The sequence below is a fragment of the Hyla sarda genome, chromosome 13 (genome assembly GCF_029499605.1).
Source record: "Hyla sarda isolate aHylSar1 chromosome 13, aHylSar1.hap1, whole genome shotgun sequence".
Classification (NCBI taxonomy): domain Eukaryota; kingdom Metazoa; phylum Chordata; class Amphibia; order Anura; family Hylidae; genus Hyla; species Hyla sarda.
The window spans coordinates 22,111,627-22,139,545 of record NC_079201.1 but is presented as its reverse complement, the minus strand read 5'-3'; the positions used below and the strand labels follow the sequence as shown (position 1 = coordinate 22,139,545).

The window sequence follows — 27,919 nt, the reverse complement described above, 5'->3', positions numbered from 1 at the left end:
GTTTTCTATGGGGTTGAGATCTGGAGACTTGCTGGGCCGCTCCAGGACCTTGAAATGCTTCTTACAAAGCCACTCCTTCGTTGCCCGAGCGGGGTGTTTGGGATCATTGTCATGCTGAAAGACCCAGCCACGTTTCATCTTCCATGATGCCCTTGCTGATGGAAGGAGGTTTTTACTCAAAATCTCACGATACATGACCCCATTCATTCTTTCCCTTACATGTATCAGTAGTCCTGGCCCCTTAGCAGAAAAACCACCCCAAAGCATGATGTTTCCACCCCCATGCTTCACAGTAGGTATGGTGTTCTTTGGATGCAACTCAGCATTCTTTCTCCTCCAAACACGACGAGTTGAGTTTTTACCAAGAAGTTCTACTTTGGTTTCATCTGACCATATGACATTCTCCCAATCCTCTTCTGGATCATCCAAATGCTCTCTAGCAAACTTCACACGGGCCTGGACATGTACTGGCTTAAGCAGGGAGACACGTCTGGCACTGCATGATTTGAGTCCCTGACGGCATAGTGTGTTACTGATGGTAGCTTTTGTTACTTTGGTCCCAGCTCTCTGCAGGTCATTCACTAGGTCCCCCATGTGGTTCTGAGATTTTCACCGCTCTTATGATCATTTTGACACCACGGGGTGAGATCTTGTGTGGAGCCCCAGATCAAGGGAGATTATCAGTGGTCTTATATGTCTACCGTTTTCTAATAATTGCTCCCACAGTTGATTTCTTCACACCAAGCTGTGTGCCTATTGCAGATTCAGTCTTCCCAGCCTGATGCAGGTCTACAATTTTGTTTCTGGTGTCCTTCGACAGCTCTTTGGTCTTGGCCATTGGAGTTTGGAGTGTGACTGTTTGAGGTTGTGAACAGGTATCTTTTATACTGATAAGTTCAAACAGGAGGCATTAAAACAGGTAACGAGTGGAGGACAGAGGCTATTAAAGAAGAAGTTACAGGTCTGTGAAAGCCAGAAATCTTGCTTGTTTGTAGGTGACCAAATACTTATTTTCCACCATAATTTTCTAATCAATTCTTTAAAAATCAGACAATGTAATTCTATGGATTTTTTTTCTCATTATGTCTCTCATAGTTGAGGTATACCTACGATGAAAATTAGGCCTCATGCCTGCCATGACTCTGCTATTGATACAGCCTGCCATAGGAGCCTGATATAATAGATCAATGTTATACAAATACAGAGAGGCTAGATTCAACCCTGCTCCAGGCACTCTGGTTTACTCCCACACTCCAAAAACATACTGACTGGCGTCCTACGAAAATGGCTGTAATTGTGTATGTAAATTATATTGTAAGCTCTATTAGTACAGGGACTGATGTGAGAGCGTTGTTGCATATGTTGGCACTATGTAAGAAATAGGGAAAAAGGGTAATTGATGAAGTGTTTTAGAAGTAAGAAGATATCTTTGAATGTTTTGACACAATATGACGTATACTGAACAGAAATAGCAAAAGGATGTTTGGTCTAAATAGACAGAAGAACCTGATGCTAATAAGAAGAAAAATCTGGAGTCTTAAAAGTCATTTGAGAAAACTGTAGCATAAAATGAACAATTAAAATCCTGTACGTCTTCATTATATCGCCTCTTACGGAAACAGACAGTCTTCCAAAAATAACAAACCTCAACCAGCCTGCAAGTTATCTTCCACCTGCTGCTTCAGAATCATTCTTAATGTTCCCGCAGTGGAGGAAAGCCGTGGATGACATTCTGGAGGTCACCAATGGTGGGACCTCTGCCAAGAATGAGCATTACGATAATATCCATTTTGGCAAGAGCACACTTCATCTGAATTATTGCGGTAGGCATAGAACAAGAGTTTGGAGAGAGACAGAATGACCTAAGGGCACAGTAAACACCAAGAAGGAGTGAGATGTACCAGACATTTCAGTACATCATAGAAAGCAAGGATGCTTGGAAGCGCTCATTCATAAAAAGTAGTCAATTTTTGGAAGGCTAAACCGGGTAAGATGGCCAAAAAATATCATAAATGGAATGACTAATCAGATTACAAGAGTGCCAGAACAAGCGTCTAATGCGCCAAAAGTACAAGTTATTCCAATATTACACTTTATGTATTTACATTCACAGGAATACATGTAAATATTCTACAGCGTGGGAGGCCGTGGGGACTATCACATCATGTTTAGATGAACACTTATATGAAACTAAAAAAGTGTCCAAGATGTAGGTGAACACCAAGGCAACGTGTCGTTTTATTGCAGGTCAGCACAGTTTTTAAATGATTGTTACTGTCTGCACTTTTTGTACTTTTACTATATGTTGGAAACCTGTCAAAAAGGGATGCCGACTTACTGCCTGACTATGTCGGTGGTGGGCCCATGGACCAAACATAGTCTGCCATGGTCTACCATGTTGTTGAGCCCCGCGCAGAAACAGTATAAGTTCGGGAAATGGGCCTATAGCAAACACATCAGGCTATACATCAGCATCCCTTTTTGACAGGTTGATGACCATATCATGAGACATGTAGATGAAAATGTTATGTCAATGGGGCTTTATGCAGCAGCCAAAAAAATTTGGGAGGCTCCCTACCAGGAGGTCTTGAGGAAAGCAATACAACCTGATAAAAAATACTAAAAGCAGCCCAGCATCTATATTTTGAAGGGAATAATAGCTGCAAGTTGTGCTAAATCTAAACTCTTTTGGTATACTCATAGGTGGGATTGAAGGGTATAGAAGGGTAAGGCTAGCAGGAGAGTCAATGTACTAAAGTTTTCCCTTAAGTCCTCCTATAAGGACAAACTGTGATGTTCTTCTTTATGGAATTTGCAATTCTGGCTTGTTTGAGAAAACTATGGGTCACTGGTAGCTGAAATGCCATGAATGGATTCCTTCCCGATAGCACAGTGGGTGTCAGTGAAACATATGCCTACCAGGAGGACAGATCTCATAAGCTACATGTTCACTTTTTTCTTTCCAAAGTAGAGTAGGCTATGGCGGGACATGTTGAAAGGATTTTGGAAAACTTTAAGGGATACATGTCTTGTACACCATCCGTCTGAATGTGCAGCAAATCATCTGCTGTAATTGTATTTTTTATGAATTTGCTTCAGCCTGACCTTGTCATTTAACAGTCTATCTGGCTCTTCAATCTCCCCCTTGCACCAAAGCAGATCAAACAATCCTTCCAGAAGAAAATCAATGTCCCATCTCAGCACTAACTGAAGGTCACTTAGCAATTGTGTGAAGTAGTAGTGAAGACGCAGCTCTGCTCCATTAAAGTAATTTGTACCAGCGACATCCCAAAATCCTTTGCCGTCTCAGCATTCCTGGATTATTAACATTGAAAACAGTCAAAGATGTCGGCCCAGTTTTATGGAAAATTAACTCAATGAAATAGTATCTTGAAAATTGAGTTATTGTCTTAGCAATCGAAGATCGGAGTATGCCAGGCTCCAAGATGTTACCTCAAAGCTAGGTTAGCCCAGGGCCCACACACAACATTTGTAACAACAGGTAAGGGGTTTCTTATTTTTGACCACTGCTGTCAGGAAAAAAAAAAAAAAAAGCCTGTCTGGGGATATATGGATCCAAGAGTTATTTATGGTCCAGCTCCAGTCTATAGTTTTAGCGTTAATCAATCAGCAATGAAAATAGATGGAAGATGAAGAAGATAGATGGGAAATCCACTGGGCTGATTTTAGTACCGACAAGTCTGGCATTTAAGACAGTGAAGGTGACTATATGGATAGGTTACATCAGTGTTGTCTGTCCATGCATGCTGAGAGTTGTTTTGCAACAGCTGGAGGCACCCTGGTTAGGAAACACAATGTATACTTTTGTGTATAATATGTACAGCATATACAAGCAATGTTCTGTCTATTCACAGTCTCCAATAAAAAAAAGATGTGAATGATCACTAATATCCAGCGAGTTCTGATGTCATAGCTAATATAAAGGGAGTTCTGATGTCACCTAATATACAATGAGTTCTGATGTCACCTCTAATATACAATGAATTCCGATGTCACCTCAGTTTTCACAACACCCCTTATATTTATTGATTTCTGATGTCATCATATTTATACTTTCATTGTATCATTAATTATTCAGTGAGTGATGTCATAGCTAATATCTGTTGACAAGTGAGGTCATCACTAATATTCATTGAGGTTATCTATCACAGATATTTGGAGTATTTAGATATAATTATTATTATATTGGATTGCAGAACTGTAGCTAGCTCCTTTTGTGCCCGAGGCAAGCCCAGAAAATTGGGTAAGGAGTGTGGGGGAGTAGGTAGGTGGGGGGGGGCTACATGGACAGGCTCCACCCCCCCATTCCACTCTCCGTATTAGGTAAATTTCCACCCCCCCCCTTTAGATTAAGTAGGTGGGGTGGGTGGCTTAACTGCCCCTCTCTGCCTCTGCCCCCCTTCCATATTGGCACTTTGTGAAAGAAAAGAAAAAAAAAAAGAGAGAGAAGAAAAAAACCAAACAGAATAGCAACTTACCTTCCACCGCACCCACGCAGAGCCGTTCTGTCCAGCGCAGTAACAACTGCATCGTAGCGTAGGCGGCGTGATGACGTCAAATCATCGCGCCGCAAAGAAATAGTTTAACTTTGTGGCCGTGAGTCCATTTTGGGACTGATGGAGATAGCTGAGTACAATGCTTAGCTATCTCCGTTATTCCCATAGATGGTGAATGGAGTAGCAGTCGGAATGAGCACTCTTGAGACATAAGGGGCACTAGGGGACAGCCATTCTTGTGGTTGGATTTCCATAAATCATATATTTATCAACTAACGGATATATTGATAACAAATGCGGTCAGTCCCTTTAACATGCTGACAAAATTACAGCTGACCTTAGTCTCTGGGAAGCCAGTACAAAAGTGAAAACCACTATGGCTGCTGTTGTCACTATATACACTTGATGGCAGAGACACTACATGAGTGGAAGGGTGTCTAGCAGATGAGGAATCAAGCTTACACCAAAGTCTTAGCAATAAAACTTCTTCAGTGCTGCCCATCCCTATTCAGCATCTCTCACCATCATTATTAAACTTCACTTTGTAAGTGAGGTTACACTTTGTTTTCAGAGGATGCTCTCTTCAAACATATCCACTACCTGTAAAGTAGAATGGGAGTGTGATGTCCCTGTACTACCATGAGTGTCTTGGAGGTGAAGAGGCAATGCAGCATTAAGAACCAACCTTCGTATATAGGTATCTAATCTGGTGCCAGATTCACTTTAATGGCATATGTCTTACCTCAGCACATTCCTTTAGGTAACACATTGCAATATGTTTTCCACCAAATGGGTTAACGGAATTTGCGCAGATTACGAAACGTTAATTGTCAAATGCAAGCAAATCTAATATTTCCAACTGGCGAATCCCTGGTGAACGTCAGATCCGCTCCTCTGTGTATTCCCTAATAAACGAGACTGAGAGCTAATTACATTTCTGCGTTTCGGAAGCAGAGCGTGAGAGGCAGCGGCGTCCCAGCCAGATGTGCTGGAGAGAGTGGGGGACAGAGAGCAAAATGTTGCCAGAATAAGCGGCGGTCCTTGGGAAGACGCAGCGCTCATCAAAATTCTGAGCAACTGCTAAGGCCGAGAGTCATCTGCTTATTAATATGGGAACATCTTATTTCATGTAAATATCATTAAAAATCTTGGAAACTTTGCTATCTAAGAGAGGAAACGTGTGTGCAAACACAATGATAAAGTGTCTTCCTCACAGGGACTTAAGTGCTTATGTTCATCTGAACTTTCTGCAGCCATTAAGAACTGTGGATAAATGAATGTGACCACCACTATGGGTCCTGTGGATAAATGAATGTGACCACCACTATGGGTCCTGTGGATAAATGAATGTGACCACCACTATGGGTCTTGTGGATAAATGAATGTGACCACCACTATGGGTCCTGTGGATAAATGAATGTGACCACCACTATGGGTCCTGTGGATAAATGAATGTGACCACCACTATGGGTCTTGTGGATAAATGAATGTGACCACCACTATGGATCCTGTGGACAAATGAATGTGACCACCACTATGGGTCTTGTGGATAAATGAATGTGACCACCACTATGGGTCTTGTGGACTAATGAATGTGACCACCATTATGGATCCTGTGGACAAATGAATGTGACCACCACTATGGGTCCTGTGGATAAATGACTGTGACCACCACTATGGGTCCTGTGGATAAATGAATGTGACCACCACTATGGGTCCTGTGGATAAATGACTGTGACCACCACTATGGGTCCTGTGGATAAATGAATGTGACCACCACTATGGGTCCTGTGGATAAATGAATGTGACCACCACTATGGGTCCTGTGGATAAATGAATGTGACCACCACTATGGGTCCTGTGGATAAATGAATGTGACCACCACTATGGGTCCTGTGGATAAATGAATGTGACCACCACTATGGGTCCTGTGGATAAATGAATGTGACCACCACTATGAGTCTGGTGGATAAATGAATGTGACCACCACTATCGGTCCGGTGGATAAATTAATGTGACCACCACTATGGGTCCGGTGGATAAATGAATGTGACCACCACTATGGGTCCTGTGGATAAATTAATGTGACCACCACTATGGGTCCTGTGGATAAATGAATGTGACCACCACTATGGGTCCTGTGGATAAATGAATGTGACCACCACTATGTGTCCTGTGGATAAATGAATGTGACCACCACTATGGGTCCGGTGGATAAATGAATGTGACCACCACTATGGGTCCTGTGGATAAATTAATGTGACCACCACTATGGGTCCTGTGGATAAATGAATGTGACCACCACTATGGGTCCTGTGGATAAATTAATGTGACCACCAATATGGGTCTTGTGGATAAATTAATGCGCCCACCACTATGGAACCTGTGGATAAATGAATGTGACCACCACTAAGGGTCCTGTGGATAAATGAATGTGACCACCACTATGGGTCCTGTGGATAAGTGAATGTGACCACCACTATGGGTCCTGTGGATAAATGAATGTGACCACCACTATGGGTCCGGTGGATAAATGAATGTGACCACCACTATGGGTCCGGTGGATCAAGGTGACAGGGTTAAATGAATGTGACCACCACCATGGTTTCTGGGGGTTAATAAATGTTATGTGGCAACCATTATGAGCTCTGGGGGGTAGTAAATTAATATAAGCACCCCTGTGGGTAATGTTTTGGTGCTTGAAAGGATAAGTAATCGACTTCTAGCGTGTCCCATTGTTTAGTGAATGTAAAGACTGGAGTACATTTTTGAATAGATTTCTTTTCCTAAGCACAGTTTAATAAGATCTCGGTGAACAGATCGAAGTTTATCTTTCTAAAATGCTTGAGCACTACTACTAATGTACCAGTGTTTACAAGACTCTTGTCTGTTATAGAGCATCCCACTTTAACCTCCTTTACACAAAGATAAGATATAGGGGAAGAATCAATGTAAAATGTGCTTAGATCTTACGTAAGGTGGTAAACATCAGGGCTTCTTTTCTTCTTTCCCCTTTGTAGATAAGAGACTTTACTGTAGGTTTCTTTGACTATACCTTGTTACCAAAGAGACAACGTACTGTAGTTGTTTGCCCTCTCATGATAAAACACGTATGTATGTATATGTAAGTTGTATTGCCCTGTAATAACCACAATTTGTTTCGGGATATTTGTAGTACTGGCAAGTTGTAGTACTCCACACGGTCTCCACACAGTAGGGGGAACTCATTGCTGAACTGTATGTTGGTTTGAGGGGATTTCTCCGGACGAAGCACGCTAGGCATGTGAAACAGGAGCACGGTCGCCACCACTTGTCCCCCCACCACCCCTCTCTTCTGTATCCTTACTTGTGAGTATGTCTCAATAAAGAAGACTTCACAGCCACGCTGGTGAGTGCCGATATTTCTTTTTGCTTCTCCATGGACACTAGTTGTTAGCTGTGTTGTTGGTGCCAATTGTGAGTGCATGCTATCTAATGAACCAATAATTGGTCTGCGTTTACAAGTAGGCCAGAGCGTGTTGGCATTGTGGAAGAGAAGCAGAAAGCAGCAAGGGCCTTCAGTGATTGTATGCCTGCAGAGAAGCCATGGCATGGGTCAATGATTAGAGGCCCATGTCATGAAGCTTAACTAAAGGGGTTGCCAAGAGAGGCCTGCAGAGTGTTGCAGAAGTAGACTGTGAGCTGACCAGTTGCTTGGGCCCCTTTTGGGATAGGGCTAAAGAATCATAGCTATGGGGTTGGACGTGGGCTATTACTAAGATGGGATAGTAGAGGTGCTGGCGACCTGTTTTAGGCCGGATTGTGAAGGTGGATTGCTCATGGGGCTTGGTGCAGGTTGTTGCCAAGTCAGACAAGGCTGAATCAGTTCAAAGCTAAGCAGTTGTCTAAGCATGATAGGAATTCTAGGTGTCCTCGACCTCAGTGTATCATATGGATTGACCAGTATAATTATGTCGGGTGGCGATAGCTTAGGAAGGACAATGTATGAGTAGATAAAGGACAGACTTGTGTCATGTAGTGACCTTTACTCTGTTGCGTTAAGATAAACTTTGTTGCCAACTGTGCTAAGGTCAGCTGACTGCTCTTTGGGGCTCCGGTGAAGTATTAGGGGTTTAGTGAGGTGCTGTTTTATAACTACATTATAGTGCCACCTAGCATGTTGTATCCATTAGGCTTTTTGAGGCAACTGTGTGAACTGAAAGCACCAAGTTTACTGTACTACTTGCTTAAAATGAAAAAGTTAAGACTTTTCTGCTCTCTATTTTTGCCTCTTCTTGCATCATTATGTAAAGGAAACATTTGAAATATGACCTTACAGCTACTGAATTGCACAATATATACATTGTCATCCACAAAGCTTCTTCATACTGGTGAGATATGATGACAAAGTTTTCTGTCTATATTGTTTACCAGTACGTAGGGGTCACTAAATGAATGAGAAATACATATATTTTTGTGCCTTTGGCCTTCACAAATTCAGTATATTGAAAACTACTTAAAAAAAAAAAGGGGATAGGTGTATGAAAAGCATTGATACAGCGGACATATAACTGTAATGCAGAACATGATCTGTACAAAGGCTCAGAAGAGCACGATTATACGAATAATTAAAGTGACAAAGGGATAATAGACACAAAGCAACAAGGGAAGATTCATGGTCAAAGGTCTTCAACAAACAAGGCACAAAACAGAAGTCTTATTTGACTGTGAAAAGAAGAACTCTGTTATTGAACCTTGTTCATTCAAACAACATTTACATATTTTGTTGTTGGAGCTGAACTATAATAGGTTGCAATGAACAGAGATAACTATTGTTCCTGCAAGAAAAGCACATAGAAAAACAAAGTGTATGTAACATATCACCAAAGTGTTTTTGAAACCGGCGGTGATGGACAAGTTGCTTACTATTTTATAACTGAGAATGTCCATAGGCCAACCTTAAAGGGGTACTCTGGAGAAAAATAAATAAATTCAAACCTTCTGTATGTCCCAGAAGAAGTCCTGTAGTCTGTGTTGGGAACTGTACAGACCACCAGAGAAACCCTCTCCTGCTCTGATAGTTTGGTGGCAGCAGGGATCACAGTGTCTAAATGGAAAGACTACACAATTTCCTCCATAACATATGGCAGCTGATAACTACTAATAAGTGTCATTGAAAATGTGCCAGGTTACTGGCATAATTTGTGGCAAAAGAAGTATGCATGCCTTGACCAACATGTATTTTGTGTTTTAGACACTTTTGCACCTCTTTTAACAAGGTGGCACCTATTTCTGGGGAAGGGAGAAGTAGAAAGGTGGGTATGAAATGACTAAGACATTGGCCTGAATTTACTAAACTTAAAAAGAGTACCTGTCATCAAACCATATTTTCTAAACTAACTCAGATTATATTCCCTAACTACTCCTAACACCCCTCCTGCCCTTAAAAAAATTCCCAAGCTTTAAAAAGCTCTGTATCATACCTTTCCCCTTGCTCACATTGTGTGAGCTCCCGGCAGGAGAAAGTGGGTGTTCCCCAGCAGGTGTGACATCACTGAAGCCTGCGAGAGCTAATTGTTTGACTTGCGCAGCGAACAGAACAGAGCCCCCTAGTGGCTGTTTTTTCAATCACATTAAAAACATTTAAAGGATGAGAATTTTAGCAGCAAGTAAATAGCAAAGCGACTTACAATTACATAAGGAACAATATATTAAAAGATTTGTTTTGTGACATGTACTCTTTAAAGTCTAGATTTTTTGTAGGTTTTTTTGTTTTTGTTTTTTTGCATTTTTAGTGTGTTTTGAGTTTTACCTACGGATTTTTTTCTGTCATTTATTTCTGGTTTTGCACTGAGACCAACAAAACAGCTCAGAAACCCTAAAAAGGGACGTGTCCTTGGTATTTTTCATATGTCTCCAGATATCTATAAAGGTTTTTCCTACAGTTTTTAAGGCAAATTGTCTCATAATGGGGCAACAGAACTTTGGAACAGAGCAAACCAAAAATACACTAAAAAAGAAAAAAAAACTTTCAGTAAAAGTTATGGGATTTCAAAAATTCACAATCTTAGTAAATCTAAGCCATTGTCCCAGATTTATCAAACTGTGCGAGTGAAAAAGTAGAGTTATTTTCCCAAAGCAACCAATCACAGCTCAGCTAACGAGCTCTGGAAAATTGAAAGCTGATGTGGTATGGCGGGGTGTGTGGTGCAGGGCAGATGTTGTTACCCTAGGGACAGATGGTATTAACCCCTTGTGTTTATGACGCCAGGGCGAAGACTTGACTTGACTGACAGGACAGTGACTTCAGCTTACTAGCACTTGACTTGAGGCTGCAGGACTGGACTTGTGGCTGCACAACTTGACTTGAGGCCTCCACTGCTCTGGACACACACTATAGGCACGACTGACCTCAGCAAAGACTTGGAGCAAAAGAGAAAGAGAGAGAAGCTAGCTCCTCCCAGGACTTATATGGGGGGGGGGGGGAGTCTAGCAGGGAGCCCATAGGTCACTTTTGGGGTCAGCTGGTCACTAGTACCTCCTGGGTACATTTATTAAAGGTACAATACACAATATAATGCATAACCTATTTACATGGGGGAAACAACTGCAGGGGGCCCTGGGGACACTGCCTGACAGAGCAGGGAAGGTATGGAGTAACATCATCCCGTACTGGGCCACCACACTGAGCTGTGATTTTTTTGCTGTGGGAAAATCCCTCCACATTTTCTCTCACACAGTTTGATAAATCTGGGCCATTGTGTGCCAAAAAGCCCACCAAAATGTTGGTGCAAGATTTTGACATAGAAAAAAGGCAAAAATAAATGGACAAGAGTGTCTGAGGATGAGCCAGATTGATAAAATGTCATGAGCCAGTAAATATAAATGCATTACTTATTATTTTCTATCAAGGTGTTACATTTTCTATTCATCAGTTTTCAATTCTATATGTTTCTAAGGGACATGACTGCCAATATGGTGACAATTAGGATCAGTTCATACAATATTTGATCTGTATTTTTAATCAAAACCAGGAGTGGGTCTGAAACATAGAATAATGGACAAATCTTTTCATTATAGTTTTGCTCTGTCATTCCTGGTTGTGACTAAAAATACAGACCAAAATACTACACATGAACTTCAACGTCATTAGTAAATCTAACACAATGGTCCAAAAATGAAGGCAACTGTGGGTCAACCTCTTACAGCACTAGCACACCTGTTATCCATGTGTGATGGAGTAAAAATGTGCTGTTCTCAGGTATGTGCTACAAAAAGACACTCATATAGCATTGGCTGGAGTTGCATTCAGAGGCACACTTGATTTTGGAACACCAAGTTACTTTCCAGATTCACAATCACAGGTCATCTACAGAGTATGATAAACTTCAAATACAGGCAACTGATCATTTTGGCTTGCTCGGGCTATGAGGTACCCCCATGTAACTTGGGCATGAGGTGGGCCCACAGGCATGCTCACTTTCTATAACTAAAAGGTTAAACCCATGTCCATTTGTGAGCCTGGGGATCGTTTTACTGATTGGCAGCCCCCGTGAGCCATTCTTCTTCTCCTCCTCTCCCTGTGTCCCTCCTATATATATATATATATATATATATATATTATTTTTTTCTCCCTCCTCTTTCTCTCGCTCTTGTTTTGCTTGATTTGTTGTTCAAGTCTTGCTTACTTACCACCCCTGTTCCACAGTATTGGTGGGCTTTAGTGACTTGATCCCTTAGGGTTGCCTGGGTGGGGTTTTCTTTTCTCTTTTGTTATGATGACTGTGTTATTAGCTCCTCGAGTTGTCTAGTATTTTTCTTGACTGCTTTATTTGACATTTGATAGTACCAATGCTTTCTTGCAAATGTTACTTGTTTTTGTATTATACTTTCAATAAAAATTTGTTGAAGAATAAAAAAAACTCAATCCCACCCTAGTAAACGCCAGTAATTGTGTAATTTGTCCTTGTCATCACACAACTGAAGCCACCAGAGATCAACAGCCTGATAGTCTAGATCAGTTTTACTCAGAATAGAAGCCCACTGTTTAACAACCAGCGTTCACTGAGAGTTATCCTTAGGCTTTTGCTGCATGGTTGACTTCTAGTAACATGACATCACATATCTGAAACCACCAGCAGCCATCCATTGTCTTATTTTGCTGGTCAATTAAATCTATATTTGTGCTCGTGGTCATGAAAAGTACCTCCCTGCCATGACTGCAATATGCCTAACCTGTACCTACTACCAAACCCAACAATAATTAATTTCCTCCTTTTAGTTTTGAAATGCATAATGATACTGTATATATTCTAATATAAGATATACAGAAAATTATTTTCTTATCTTTCTGTATGTTCTGATTGTATTTTTTTTTTCTTTCTGCTTTATGTACATTATTAAGTTGGTTTATCCTTTTGTTTGATCTTTTATTACAAGCATTTAGAGAGATGGTTTACAGCAACCACATGGACCATAGGAACCAGCAGTCATGGGATGGCTCATTGACCTTTACGAGAAAGTGTTGTGAGCATGCTCTGTGACCAGTGCCCAGGTCATTGTACAGGGAGGGGGAGGAGGAAAGCTGTATCATAAACACCTTATAAATCTATATAGAGGTGTTCCCTTCTATTGTAGTCCTGTGACAAATGATGACAGATAGGTGACCTCTGCAGAACAGGAAGTGTCAATGGATTGAGGCTTAGAAACAGTAAAAAAATGTTTTTATTAATAAGGTGGGGAAAAAAAATCACAACATTTTAAAAATACTTCCGGGTCCGCAGTGGCTTCATCCCGCCTCACAAGCCTTGAGATTGCTCTAGTGCTAAAACGCTGTTGGTATTCAAAGCGGTTTTTAGAAAAGAGGTGTCAGAATGTTGGAGATTTTAACAGAAAAAATGTCATGTTCTGAGCTGGAACAGCAGGGTGTAGACCGGGGAGGCACTTCTAACATTTTGTTTTTCAGTTCTGTACTATATAGACAATTTGTTTCCCCTCACCCCCCACCCTCTATATTCAAATCTTTTTTGTTTTATATAAATCATTCTTAAAAAAAAAAGCAAAAAACATAAAACAGCTTATCCAGTTACTGAGCACATTTCAATAAATCCTTTTTTTGGCTGGCGTAGCAGGCTTTTATATTATAAAGGTTTTTCAGAAAATGTCAAAATAATATATAAAATAAGTGGTCGCAATAAGCGGGTACATTTATAAGAAGCAATTTTTTGGCACAGCATGCTTTTTGGTATATATACATAAAAAGTTCTACAAAATCACACAAACAATGATAACAGCCTGTCCAGTTACTGGACGCATTTCAATAAATCCCTTCTCTTCAGCTGGTAGAGCAGACATTGTTTATAACAGAATGTTGTTCAGAAGAATTACAGAATGTGTTGTAATAAGCGAGTGTACCATAAAAACAGGTTTTGCTAATGTTTTTCTAATTTTACCATTTTCTAATCTTGTAATTTTTCAGTATGGCCACTAAGCCTAATAACAAGCTGTATCTTCCTGATCTGTAGAGAAAACTTCTCCTTTTTATTATTACAGTAAGGATTACAATGAAAGGTGAAAATAGTGTATATTTAACACAAGATCCACCATTCGCAACAGGTGCTGGGAGCGGGTAGAGGTCAGCATACTCCCTTCCCAGCACCAGTCTATTGTTTCGTATGTTCATGGGGCTGCTGTAAAGCGTCTTTCTAAAAGTTGTGGAAAAAAGCTCAGGCAATGGGCAGTAAAATCTGCTGAAACAAATATGCAGCAGAAAATACGCACGTGTCAACGCACTCTAATGAGGAACGCCGAGTTTAATCTTTATTTTTAAATGTGCTCAGCCTGGAGGAAAACATAAAAACACATATACTTATCTTGCTTTCTTCTGCCAAGGACAACCATTTCATGGAGCAGGTCCCAGTCCCGTTGCACAGCGCTTGCTGTGTTTGTGGTCAGCACATGACCTGCCTTCAGCCAATCAACAGCTGCAGCAGTGTCCCACCTTAACCGCTGAATGACTGAGGTGTCCCACCGTTAACTGCTAATTGGCTGAGTAACTTTACAGCTCCAGTATTACAGACAAATAAAAATAAATCCTGGAATACACCTTTAATAAAACACTGAATACCTCTTAAATTTTTACACCATTTTTTTCCACAACCCATGCCCTTATATTTAAAGGGGCTGTATGGGAGATAAGTTACCAACAGAGGATTCTGCCAGAGGCTTACTCCTTTCTCCCCACGCAGAACGTAAGAACACTTAACCAAGTCGAGTGTCTATGTATATGGGGCAAACAAGTGAATGGGAGAGATAGTTGCCGGCCAAACAAACATTCGTCTGACAGTAATTGAAGGTGTACGACTATCTAAGATTAAAGGGTTACATCTGACGCTGTGCACACATGATCTGCCTAATAATGTATATATTTCCCATGATTTGGCAACTGCCTAATAAAGAGTATGCACGTCATGTATCATGAAGAGGTTAAACTAAACTGGAACAATTAGAAGAACCTCATTGATCATGGGTGCGGCATTATAGCAAAAACTCAATCTTAACCTATAAAATATTGAAATATATGGATCCCAACTTTGTCATCTGATGACTACACATGTATAATAATATTCAGCACCAGCTCATTATATTTTCAGACAGGAGCCCCTTTTGGCCTTTTGAAACACAGACTATTGACAGCTATGATGAATGGAGCAGGAAATATTAATATGTAAGGCTGGATGAGGAGCCAAAGTATTGCAGAGAAATTACTGAATATTTTTCACTCATTTTTAAAGGAGGTGTCCAAGATTAAGGGGCTACATCTGTAGCTGAACCTGCTTTTTTTTTTTGCATGCCAAAAGGGCACCACCTCTGTCCATTGGCTGTAGCTGGTAAAGGAACTCATTCCATTTACATTATTGAGACTTAAAAGGAAACTTGTCACCTGTTTTAGGCCATGCTCACACTACTGAATTTCCGAGCTGAATCCTTTCGAAGAAGTTCTGCTCAGAAATTGCGATGCAGCAGTGTCCCATTGTATTTTATTGGGATTCCGCTGAACTGTGCACGGCGGAAAACATCTGCCGCGGAAATTCAGACCTCCACAAAAAGAATTGACATGTCAATCTTTTCTGCAGAATCCATTCGGAAATGCACTTCCTGCTGGAAATTTTTCAGGCAGACATTCTGCAAAAGTTCTGCCATGTGAACATGTCTTTATGCATAAAACAGGTGAAGGAAGATAGATCCCAAAACACAATGATTTACTCTAAAGCGCTCCAGGACCCAGGCAGGTAGTCAAAGGGGTGGTTCATGCCAACCTCAGTTAGGAAGAGAAACTTCACTAAGAGCCGGTGGGGTGGAGAGCAGCCACAGGAGAATCCCCAAAGCACCTCCCCTGAGAGTAATAATCATAGTGATCCAAGGACCCAGCTCTATGCACCTGTTTCATGCTGCCTGCAGTTCGGGCAGCATAAAACAAGTGCGAGGTTCCCTTTGAAGTGATATTTTCATCTCAATGTGAATGCATATTGCTGAGTATGGAGACCCCCAAGGATCGAGACTAACAGTGCTGGTTTAGCGCCCCTTTAATGTTTTAACCTGCACAGTGACCCCTGGTAGTGAAGGAACTAAAGCGTAGCCTCATTTACGTGACTGCAACAGAATATAAAGTGACAGCATAGCCTAGTATATTACGACCTAATGTTTTCCAACGAGCCTTCGGCTGTCAGGGCATGATGGGAAATGTAGTTTCGCAACAGCTAGAAGGCCTCAGGTTGGAAAGCACTGTCCCAAGGGGCTCATACCAGATCTCTAAGGGGTCTTCGCATTGTTCCCCAAAGCAGCAGCGGTGAGAATCACTGGCCTAAAGGACAACTATTTCATTCATATACCCTAGTGGCCAAACACTTGCATTACACCGAAGTCTATTTTTTCTTATCTTGGAAGATCTTGGTCTATTTTTTCTTATCTTGGAATATTTAACGCATTTGCTATCCATAGCATAGTGTTCTTAGCAAAAGACACAGAATAAAATGAAAATTACATTTATGCATTCCGCACTTCATGAAAACAATATTACGGACTGTCAGCGTATCGCTATCGTCTCATTGCACCAGGGTGATATTAACACCTAAGTATCTGCCGCTGGGTGATATACTCGTCTCATTTTACACGAATGTTTTCCTGTTTGCGCCGCCAGTTTTTAGAAGTTGATGTCGCTGTCTGTATTCAGATGTGATCCTTATTCAGGGAGCCTGTGAGGTTAAGATTTTTTTCTTCTTCTATGTTCTCCCATTGTTTTTGATGCCTTCTTTTGGCTCAGCTCAAGATGCAGCTGCCATTTTCTAACACCTGAGTTTAGTTTCTATAGTGACGGAGAGTTTCTTCTCGCTAACATACAGTGCTTATATCTTTGTTTATCAGGTCTGTGGATCTTCAGCGAAGGTCTTGGAATAATCCGTAAAAGTTACACGTGAGCCACAGGCTATGGAAAGATGTAAATAGCTATTTAAAAAATAATAATAATAACGGAAATTGCAAAAAAAAAACAATACAAATCTATAATCTAGGGTTTTCCTTATATTTTTCAAAATGTCATAAAAATTATTATCATCATCTGAATTTCTAGAAGCTCCATTAAGCTAAAAAAATATGTAAAAGCCTCTAATTCATCAACTGAAAACCAGGTAACTCAATACCAGACACCTCTGATAAAACACATCAAGAAAACAACTTACTAGGAATTAGCATTTACATTGGTGCCATGTTTCTGAGGGTTCTCTAGGCTTAAGAAACTGTTCTCCACCATTTTGGTAATAGAGTCGCTGGGGCGATAAGCTGATCACCCGAGATATTGCTCCTGACAAGCAGCTGATTTTGCTAGAAGAAACCACAGTCAGCCAGGTGTATTTCCTACAGTGGCCACTGCAGGAGAATTGTAGTATTACATGTAATACAAGGTTGACTGAAGAAGGGGAGCCTTAATGTCCATATCATCTAACAGGTCATATGGAAGTGTCTTTATAAAACATCTTCTTTAAATGCTATGGACTCCTATGAAAAGCATTTATCCTCTACAGGTCATTGTTGAATTTCTCGTCTACAGACTCTACAGTTTGCTCTGTGAGCTCCCTATTCAATCTATACTCGCACACAGCCTTTATGATTCTCCTCTGCAGACTGCCTTGTATCTGCTTTCCACTGTATAAACAGCCTGTGTGAGCTGTCCAACGATTCTCTTCCCTTCCCCATCCACAATCTGAGCTGGTGTGTAACCCCTTCCTTGCTGCAATCTATAATATTGTGAAAACAGAAAGCCAGTCTGACAGACTGATCAAATCTTTGTCTGAGTAGCAGCTAAATGGTAGGAAATTTATACTGAACATTAAAGAAGTTGCTTCGTTTTGCATTCAGGAAAAAAATGAACTGAACTGAGTCTAAAAAATGTAGAAAATGCACCATGAAACAAAAAACAGATAGATATATAGATATGAGATAGATGGATAGATGTGGATTTTGTGGGGGAGCGTGGCCTGGATGCCGGCGTGAGCGGACGCGTATGGTGAGAGCTCCCGCTGACCCCGCTATTTCACCTTGATTATACCTAGCCTGTTCGACCGGTCTTCTCCCTGTTGGTCCCTCCTGTGCTTCGGATCCTCCGATGCTGTCCTTGGTCCGGTCCCGGCGGTTGTCGGTGGTGCGGGTGGCTTCCTTCCCCTGCGGCCTGTGGCTCTGGTCGGCTTGGTGCTGCAGAGCTCCGGTGAAGAGGCTGCTCAGGTGATATGGCTCCCCCCGGTCCTGGACGGTCTGAGTGTGCGGGCTGTGCAGTCTCCGCTGGCTCTCCCCGGATCCTGTTTCTTCGGCCCTTCCAGCAGCAGGGTGCCATTTTCAGCCTTTATGGGCGGAGCTATTGCTACCAGTTCTGGTTGCTGTGGATACTCCTGTGTGCGGCCTCTGCTGTGATCCCTGGCTGTGGTGTGGCTACTAGTGCAGTGGGACCTGTGTGGCTGCTGATTTCTCCTTTGCCCTTCCCTGGGGTGCTACCAATTGCTGCCTTGTGACACCCTGTGGTGCCCTGTTGAAGTCCTGGCCTCATTCTTCCAGGACGTTTGCTGGACTGCCTGCTGAGTCTCCCTCCCTGCCTGTGAGTACCCTGGTGGTAAACATTTGTGCTTGCTGGGGCTTGTGGTGCATTGCCAGTTTAATAGGCCTCTCCGCTCTGCTGTGGTGCTCTGCGCTTACTGGACTGCGTGGCTACTGACTTTCTACCTGCGCTCCGTGTGGCCCTATCAGCCATGGGTCGCCCCCGTGGTAGTAATAGAAATAAGAAATCCAAACTGAATGCTGAAGCCTCCCGGCCAACCTCTAATGAGGATACCTTCTCTGATCACGGGTCCTCCCTTCCTGTGGCCCTTCCCAAAGGGACCATAGAGCTCAGACCCCCGCTTGCTGAGCCAGTTTTCAAGGACTCCGGACCATCCTGGAGGTGATTCTCCTGATCCTCTGCTGTTCTTGTTTGAGGGATTTCCAACTCTGCCGCATCAACAGTCCCCTGAAAGGCCCGTCTGTGATGCTGCTACTATTGACAAGCGGTTCACTGAACTTTTGGCTGCCTTCACCTCCTGCCAATCAATTATGGTGTCCAAAGTGGACAAACTACGGCAAGAATTTGTTATCCTACAACATGAGACCCAAAAGATCAGTGAGCGCACTGAACACGTGAAGCGCAGGGTCTCTAAAGTGGAAGATACTTTACACCCATTGCCGGAGCGGGTTGACTCACTGCAGCAGCAGGTTATGGGGGTGCTGAGCCGCATGGATGATATGGAGAACTGCCTGAGGCGCAATAATATCTGTCTTGTGGGCCTCCATGAAAAGGTGGAAGGGAATGATCCTGTGCTGTTCCTGGAAATGTAGATGAAGGAGATTCACATTCTCTCCTTTTTTCTCCATTGAGCGGGCTCACAGAGTCCCGACTCGGCTTCCTCCTCCTGGGGGTCCTCCACATCCCTTCCTGACCAAACTTCTACACTTTAAGGACAGAGATGCTGTTCTCCGTGCAGTGCGGATCAAGGGCAAGGGAATTTGTAATGAAAGCAGAGTGTCCTTCTATTCTGATTTTTCTGTGGATCTAGGCAAGCAGCAGGTGCAGATCACAGAGGTCCGGGTGAACCTGCGTGCCAAGGGCTAACGTTGCTCGATGCTGTACCCTGCTCACCTGAGAGTGGTGGATGGGGCCTCTACTAAGTTCTTTACTTCTCCGACTGACGTTCTTCACTGATTGGATGCAGCCCCCCTGTCAGACCTCCAGATTGACCTGCCCGGGACTACCCTGCTTAAGAGTGCTCTCCAAAACGGTCATTAGGGTTAGGGAGCTAGTTTTTCCCTTAGGGTCTCCATAGGCTCCAGTCTCCCTAAGGTCTCTCTGGGTAGTCTTTTAGTTATCAGCCATATTAGTTTATGGTGGGGTGGCGGGAGGGTTTTGGTATAAGTAGTTTTTAGATTCACTTGGCGTTCTTTTGACGCCCCGTAGTAGTTGTATTTAGGATCTAGATCTGCAGTGTGTTAGGGTATAGATGTTTACTATGTCCCGCTTAGTGTTAGACAGGGTCTTCTTAGGAATGTTTTGGTTATGCCTTATTGCCTTTGTCTACATGTTTTGTGTTTGTGCCCTTGTTTGTCTCTTTGTTGGTTGTGTGTGGTCCCGGTGCTCTGCCCTTCCTTGTCCTGGCCTTCATTTGGTCTTTTCTGTTCCGATATATTGTTATTTTTTGTGATGGGCACACTAAAGTTTAAAAGGGCCTTATGTCTAGACTTTGTGAAACGCCAGTCTCCTCAAATTATTTGTCTACAGGAGACTCACATTACGGATCAGAAGGTTCTTGCCCTGAAAAGGGCTTGGATAGCGGGGGGCTACCATGCCTCCTATTCTAACTACGCTAGGGGTGTCTCTGTGTTAATTACCAAGTCCCTGCCGTTAGCGGTTTCAGACAGACTGTGACAACTTTGGGAGGTTTGTGATCTTACATTGTTCTCTGGGTTCTTTCTCCTTTGTTCTTGTCTCTGGTTATGTGCCCCCTCCTTTTCAGGTCTCTGTGCTGGAGCTAATTACTAACAAACTGTTGTCTTTTCCATCTGATCCTGTCCTTTTCATAGATGATTTCAATGTGGCTCCTGATCCAATGCTCGACCGCACCACCGCTGCTGACCCTGGCTCCTCCTCATTTAATACCTGGTGCTTGGTGTTGGGCCTGACCGACCTCTGGAGGTGGAATTACCCGACTGCATTTTCCTATTCCTTTTACTCTGCGGCCCATAGGTCATTCTCTCGAATTGATCTTGCTCTGGCGTCCGAGGACCTCCTTTAGGTGGTAAGAGATGTTTCCTACACCACTTGGGGGATCTCAGACCACTCTGCTGTACTGGTAGTTCTCCACCTAGGTCCTAGTCCCCCTTTCCGTATCTGGTGCATGCACCCTGGCTGGCTGCAGGCCGAAGCAGTTGTGGAGGCTCTGGGGGTTGCCCATGCTGAGTATTGGGAGAATAACGCTTCTTACCCTGACCCCTTAATTCAATGGGATACATACAAAGCCACAGTTAGGGGTGCTTTTGTAGCAGGTGTTGTGGGTCAGAGGAAACTTAGGTCGGCTATGGAGGGCAGTGCCTTGGAGGCAGCGTGTGTTAGAGATGATCTAATAATGAGGGGGCAGGGGCCAAGGCTCAGAGGCCTCTTTTGATTGTTCAGAAGGACAGAGTCCTGTTGCAGTTGGCGGATAGGAAAGCTGCCCTATTTGAGTGTGGGGATAAGAACGGGAAACTGTTGGCGCATTTAGTAAGGGCTAGTCGTCCTGCTGCCTTTATCCCTTGTATTAGGGGCAGAGACGGTTCTGTGGTGTTTGACCCTCAGTTGATTAACTCTGTCTTCAGGGACTTTTACTCCTCTTTGTATGCCACACCTTCTAGGCCCTGTCAAGGGGAAATTCTGTTTTTCTTACATGACCTACCCCTTCCCATGCTTAGTCGTGATCAGGCGGAGGTGTTAGATGCCCCCTTTATAGTTGAAGAGGTAGAACAGGCTATACATGATCTTCCTCATGGCAAGACCCCGGGTTTAGATGGGATGATAGGCGATTCATATAGGATTAAAGAGGAGCGACTGGCCCCTATTCTCCTTAAACTGTTTCACTCGATAGCTATTGCAGATTCTCTTCCAGACTCTATGAGGGAGGTGTTGATTGTGGTGCTCCCAAAGCCTGGAAAGGACCCATTGCTGCCTGATTCTTATAGACCTATTTCCCTTTTGAATGTTGATATTAAAGGGGTAATCCAGCATAAGGTGATTTTAGTACGTACCTGGCAGGCAGTAATGGACATGTTTAGAAAGGATCTGTGCTTGTCTTGGGGCTAAATGGCTAAGTCATTAGATTACCATAACACTGTGGCTAGCTTTTTGTGAACTTATATTTCCTGTTTGACTGTTCTTTTTTTGACTACAAACCCCACAATTCTATTTTCCTCCTTCCCACACATCAGCCACCCCACCCATTGAAACATAAATGAGCTGCAGACCTGTGGTTTTCAATCAGGGTGCCTCCAGCTGTTGCATTAGTTGCAGATTGATCCCTCCACCCATTGAAGCAGACAGGCTCCCTGTCATCAGCCGACTAGTGAGTCAGGTCTCGGCCGCATTGCAAGCTGGGAAAAATCCGAGACAACAGTCATTTTGTATGCTGGTAAAAATAAATAGTGAGGTGAAAATCACAGAATTGTGAGAAAACAGTCACACACAGGTACAGACATTATATTATGAACTACACTTACTTTACAGCTCCTGTAGCATAGTCAAATAAAAAAAATTCCCGGAATACCCCTTTAAGATCTTGGCTAGAGTGCTGGCTATTCGCTTATATGGAGTCATTAACGCTATCATTCATCCTGACCAAACTGGGTTTATGCCGGATAGGGCTACTGATGTTAATGTGGAGCGCCTGCAGCTCAACACCGCAGCAGTGGGGGAGGGCTTTCCTACTGGTGTGGTGGTTAGTCTGGATATTTATAAGGCCTTTCACTCGGTGCTATGGTGCTATCTGTGGGAGGTACTGGGTGTGTTTGGGTTTAGTCCCCGATTCTGTGCTTGGGTTCGCTTGGTATATGATAATCCTAGGGTCCGTATTCGCACTAACTTTGATGTTTCTGCCCCCAAACTTTGATGTTTCTGCTGGCTCGTAGGACGAGGCAGGGGTGCCCGCCATCTCCTTTCCTTTTTGCTCTGGCGCTGAGCCTTTGGCAGCAGCCATCCGTAAAGACCCTACTATCTGCGGTATTCCCATGGGGTCTATAAAGGTTTCCCTTTATGCAGATGACACACTGGTGTACTTGGCAGATGCAGGGGGTTCTCTCGTCTCTTATTGATCTCCTTGACTGGTTTAATTTGATTTCTGGCTTGCGGGTAAACTGGGCTAAGTCCTCCCTAATGGCGCTATCGCCTGGAGTTCCCCTACCCTTCTCTCTTCCAGCAAGTGTGCAGGTGGTCCCTCTGGTTTAGATACCTAGGGGTGGAGGTTACTGCATCCCTAATGGCCAATCTGTCCCTGAACTTGTAGCCGCTGCTCTTGCGCTCCACCGTATAGCGGTTGACTGCCTGGTCCTCTCTCCCTCTTTCCCTAGCTGGCAGGATCAATATATTTAAAATGATTTACCTTCCGAAATTCCTTTACCTTTTTCATTTAGCTCCCCTGATCCCCTAGGAAATATTTTAATACACTGTGTGGTGCTCTGGGATCCTTCTACTGGCAAGGAAAACCTCCCAGGCTTGGCCAGGCTCCTAAACAGCATGGCGGCCTAGCTGCCCCTGATGTATATAACTATTTTCTTGCCTCCCAACTGGTCTATGCAGCGTGGTGGATTGATCTAGATATGTATGGCGACGGCCTTGTCTAGAGCAATTATGGGTTCCTATAAAGCTCTCACTAACTCACTCTACAGGTATCACTCTCACTCCTCCTTTCCTACTCCCCTTCAAACTATAGCTCAAGTGTGATCCGTGGTGTCGATTAAATTTCCACAGCCTCTGGTATGTCCTAGGGCACCCTTTTGGGGAATGTACATTTAACTCACCTGCATGTATTACAGGAGGCCAGTTTCTGGGGTTCTCATGGAGTCAAATTTGTGATCCACTTGTATGGGGAGGATCAGGTTTTCTTATCCTTTTCAGACATGAAGGAACGTTATGGCATCCCTGGAAATGCCATTTATAGGTATCTTCAGCTTAGGCATGCAGTACAGGCACAGTTTGGCTCCCTGACGCTCACTCCTGTGTTTTCTGATGGGGAGCTTCTTTTGAGCACCACGGATCTTTCTAAACTCCTTACTTAGTCCTATGCTCTCCTCCAGTCACTGGGGCCTAGCCCTTTTTCACAAGCCTTTCATAAATGGGTGGTTGATAGCCCGGATTTGTCTAAATGCCAGTGGAAGGAGGTAGACGGCTCTTATTATTCCACGGTAGTTAGTAGTAGAGATATGCTAATCCAAAAATGATATGCTGAAAATGGTTAACAAATATGTCCCGTTGTACCAGGCATTGTACGCTAGTCGAGTCTAAGAAATTTGACAAGGTATGGACCCCCTAGTTTTTACTTGTTGTGTCTGCGGACCCCCCCCCCCCCCCCCCCCAGCTAGATTGTCCCAGTAAGTTTTCTATAGTGTACTGCTGTTTTTTTTTGCGGGAAGGGGCTGGGTTGGGGTTCCCGGGATGAGTGCTTGTGTGAGTGTGTGTGGTCTGTCTGTGTTTGGCTTTCTCCGGTTGGGTCCCAGATGCACCCTTCTTTTTGTACTGGTGAATGTTTTTACATACTTTGAACCAGACACTGTACTGGAGTCAGTCTCTGGGATTTACGGAGGCTGTTGTTTATGTTTCATCTTGTTGGTGATGTTTGTTAATTTAAATGCAAAACAAAATAAATACATTTAAACAAAGATGTGGATTTCGAGGATACCTGAAGGCTCCTGACCTGGGCTATACCACTGCTTGCACCATTTTCTACTTTGACTGATGTGCCGCTCACCCTGGACTGTTGTATGTAGATAGATAGGAGACATCTATCTATCGCATATGTATCTATCTCTCTATCTATCTAGCTAGCTATGAGATAGATAGATATGAGATAGATAGATTTGAGATAGATAGATATGAGATAGATAGAGAGATATGAGATAGATGGATATGAGATAAACAGATAGATATATATGAGAGAGATAGATATGAGATAGATAGATAAGAATAATATAAGATGATAGAGATAAAACTGCAGAGAATAAATATATTATTGGTATATATTTATCTAGAAACATTATTCTGGTGAATAATATATTTGTATTACCAAACCATATTCCCAATACTTTCATGCCCGGCAGAAACCGCCACCACTGCGCTATCACTCATCCCCGTTCGTCCCCCACCAGGGTGCCTTAAAAACTTGCTTTGACTATATACACTTCTTATTTTTATAATTTTATAATAAAAAATTTTTGAGAAAGTATGTCCCTGCATTTAATATTCTATATAAATAAAATATCTAGATGAATTCTTTGACTTGTCGGCAGCAAACGTGTCTGATGTGTATTTTTATCTGTAGAAGATCCTCGCAGGTTCAGGATTGTGAGTAAAACATTGTGCTACATTTCATAATACAGAAATTTAGAGATTTTGTTCTTATATAACCTGGGCTATTTCTAAACTGGGGAGGACAGAGAACGCTAGAGTCATCTGATGATATGTCTTTACCAGCATGATGGGTACAGATATTCTCATCCAAAGACTAATACAAACTGTGGAGTTTTTGGAATAAAATGCAAAGAGGTAAAAAGCCAAACTCAAATTCAGACGAAACTTTATAAAGTTTCACATTATAAAGATCTCCAAACTTTTAAGGAGTAACATATAACACAGTGGAATCAGGCTACAGCAAAACTTGATGTACCAGGACTTCCGCAGAACGTCCAAACATCATGTGCCATTTATATCACTGGTGTCCACCTATGTGGTATTAAGTCACTGGGTCCTATCAGACACCAGGACCCAAGAGTAAATGTAACCTCCGCACTTCATATGTTGATACCCTTTTATCTTCATCTTGTGTAGAATTATGTCATAGCCTATTCAGACATTCCTGAATTATCTTGGTCTCCATTATAGGTCACCATGTGTAGGTATTCCATCCTCAAGAGAAGGCGAGGGGCAGTATGGTAAAAAGCCCACACAACCTGAACTAAAGCAAATAGCGATAACAATTACCATTGCCTGTACACTATTGCTAATAAAGTATACTTGAATACTGCAAGCCTTCAATCCTGTCACCCAACTTGTGTAACATCTATTAGATACTCCAAAGTGCACCATCCAAATATTCTACATAAACAGATGACCTTGGCCATTCACTGGAGCAATGCATGAGCAAGGACTTTCTTAAAGGAGTTCTGTAGTGAAACATAACTTATCCCCTATCCTGAAAGGGGCCCTGGCAGTCTGCTGAAAGGGGGCCTGCCAACCCCCCTCAGCTATCCCATAGAGATACATGGAGGGGGCGTGTCGGCTGTGGCTTCAGAACGGTTGCATTAGACAGACTGCCGGGGGCCCCTTTCAGGAGATTGCGCGGGGTGGGTGTTTGGGAGGGATGGTCGACCGCTTGGACCCTCCGCAATCTAAAATATATCCTATCGGGGATAAGTTATGTTTCCCTGCACTACTCCTTTAGGCTTCTTTCACACTGCCATGAGAACATGGCAGTGTGACGCCTGTTGGGGGAGCTGGGGAGAATAGCGGGAGAAAAAATACTGATTGTGCAGTCTTTTTCTCCTGCTATTCCTGTAAAAAAACTACGTCGCCTGTCGGCCCCCATAATAGTTAGGCTTTGTTCTATTAATAACTTTAGTTCTTTGACTTGTGCCTGTAATCTCTGTAGACTTGTATTTTTTTCTCATGTTGGTCCATAAAATGGTAATGCAGGGTAGATTTCACGCAACATAGAACCGAAAACAGCCAGGATGTCGAAGGTTGCAGTAACTAGAGCGGGAAATGATATGTGGAGGATGCCTATGAAATGCAGTTCTGACAGGTTAAGGGCAAGGTTATGCTGCAGACCCGCTTGCCTCTTCCTTTCAAGGCTTGCTGGCTGGTTTGTGCTGAATTTGTACATTCTGTAGAGCTGCAAGTGTAGTAATTGGACAGAAGGAAAATGGGCTACCCAAATGTCATTTATCAGACGTGTTTCCTCTTCCATCCTGTCAGTACGCTTTCTTCTGCAGAGTCAGTAATTCAGTCATTGCAGACCTCCCGGCTTCCACAGTTCCTGGGTTTAATCACATCTTCATAAAACTTCATTGTCATGATTAAATACCCATAAACTTAGCACTCTCATATCAGATCGCTAGTGTTTTGACATAAAAATGTGAACTGCTGCCCCCAAAAAAGAGGAGGATGTGAGTAATGCAGCATGAGTCACATCCATGGCTTCCAAGGGGTCCTGGTCAGGAACATTCATTGCCAATTTAGGTCAGGCTTTGTATTTCATCAGGAGACTTTGCTTTGGCTGAGTAATTGAATTAGATACAAGGAAAATTAGTCTTGATGGTCACCACTGGGTATTATGTGTCGTAAAATAGTTCTCATACATGACCCCAAACCATCTTGAAGGCTTGGCATTCCACACTTAGTCTTAGATGGCAGGAAAACTCTGAAGTTTGGCTCTTCAGTCCTTTTAATTGCAAAGCCATACCATTGTGAACAGAGTCATGGAGCAGTGGGATGGCTTTCCAGCTGCCATGAAACTACAACTCCCAGCATGTGGTTGTGAGGGTTTCAAAATTGGAAATTACTGCTGTAACTTAATTTCCACCGCTTAAAGTTACTCATGGGTGTGTTCATAGCCATGCAACCTGTATCTTTTAAATATCGCTTACAAATTTTTGAGAGCTGCACCATTGGTATTTGTCATCTAATTCTCTAATGTCTATCAAAATATATATATGTCATCTTCTATCTACCTATTTAACCTCTGTGTGTCTAATCTAATCTCTCTCTTTAGCTAAATATCCATTGGCTAGCAAGGCTTTCAGCCATAGTAATGGACAGGTTAGTATGTTACAACCTTTCTAATATCTTTATCTAATCTAACAAAAGACCACAGCACTCCAATATTGGGGGGAAATCAATCCGGGACAGTAGTGAAGTAGTGCTGCTCCCCTTTTTTCCCCCTATGTATCTCATATCTATCTATTTCTCCCGCTCATTTATATCTCATTTCTATGTATCTCAGGTCTATCTAACTACCTCCTACCTGTCGGTCTTTTTTGCTGCACAGGTAAATCTCTTACTTATTTTGTATCAGATGAGTGTAGTAGTGTTTGCTGCCTTTTCTGTGCATGTG

At 42.7% G+C, this 27,919-nt stretch overlaps 1 protein-coding gene across 12 annotated transcripts in view; it reads right to left on the bottom strand.

Moving 5' to 3' along the window:
* SDK2 (sidekick cell adhesion molecule 2) overlaps window positions 1-27,919 on the bottom strand; it is a 727,771-nt gene that overhangs the window by 207,901 nt on the left and 491,951 nt on the right. The window contains exon 1 of one of the 12 annotated variants that reach the window (XM_056550658.1): window positions 22,065-22,164. The exons of the other annotated variants lie outside the window; for them this stretch is intronic. The gene's annotated coding sequence lies outside the window, so the exon portion shown is untranslated. Of the gene's footprint in view, window positions 1-22,064; window positions 22,165-27,919 lie in introns of those variants that run through there. 12 annotated transcript variants of the gene reach the window in all.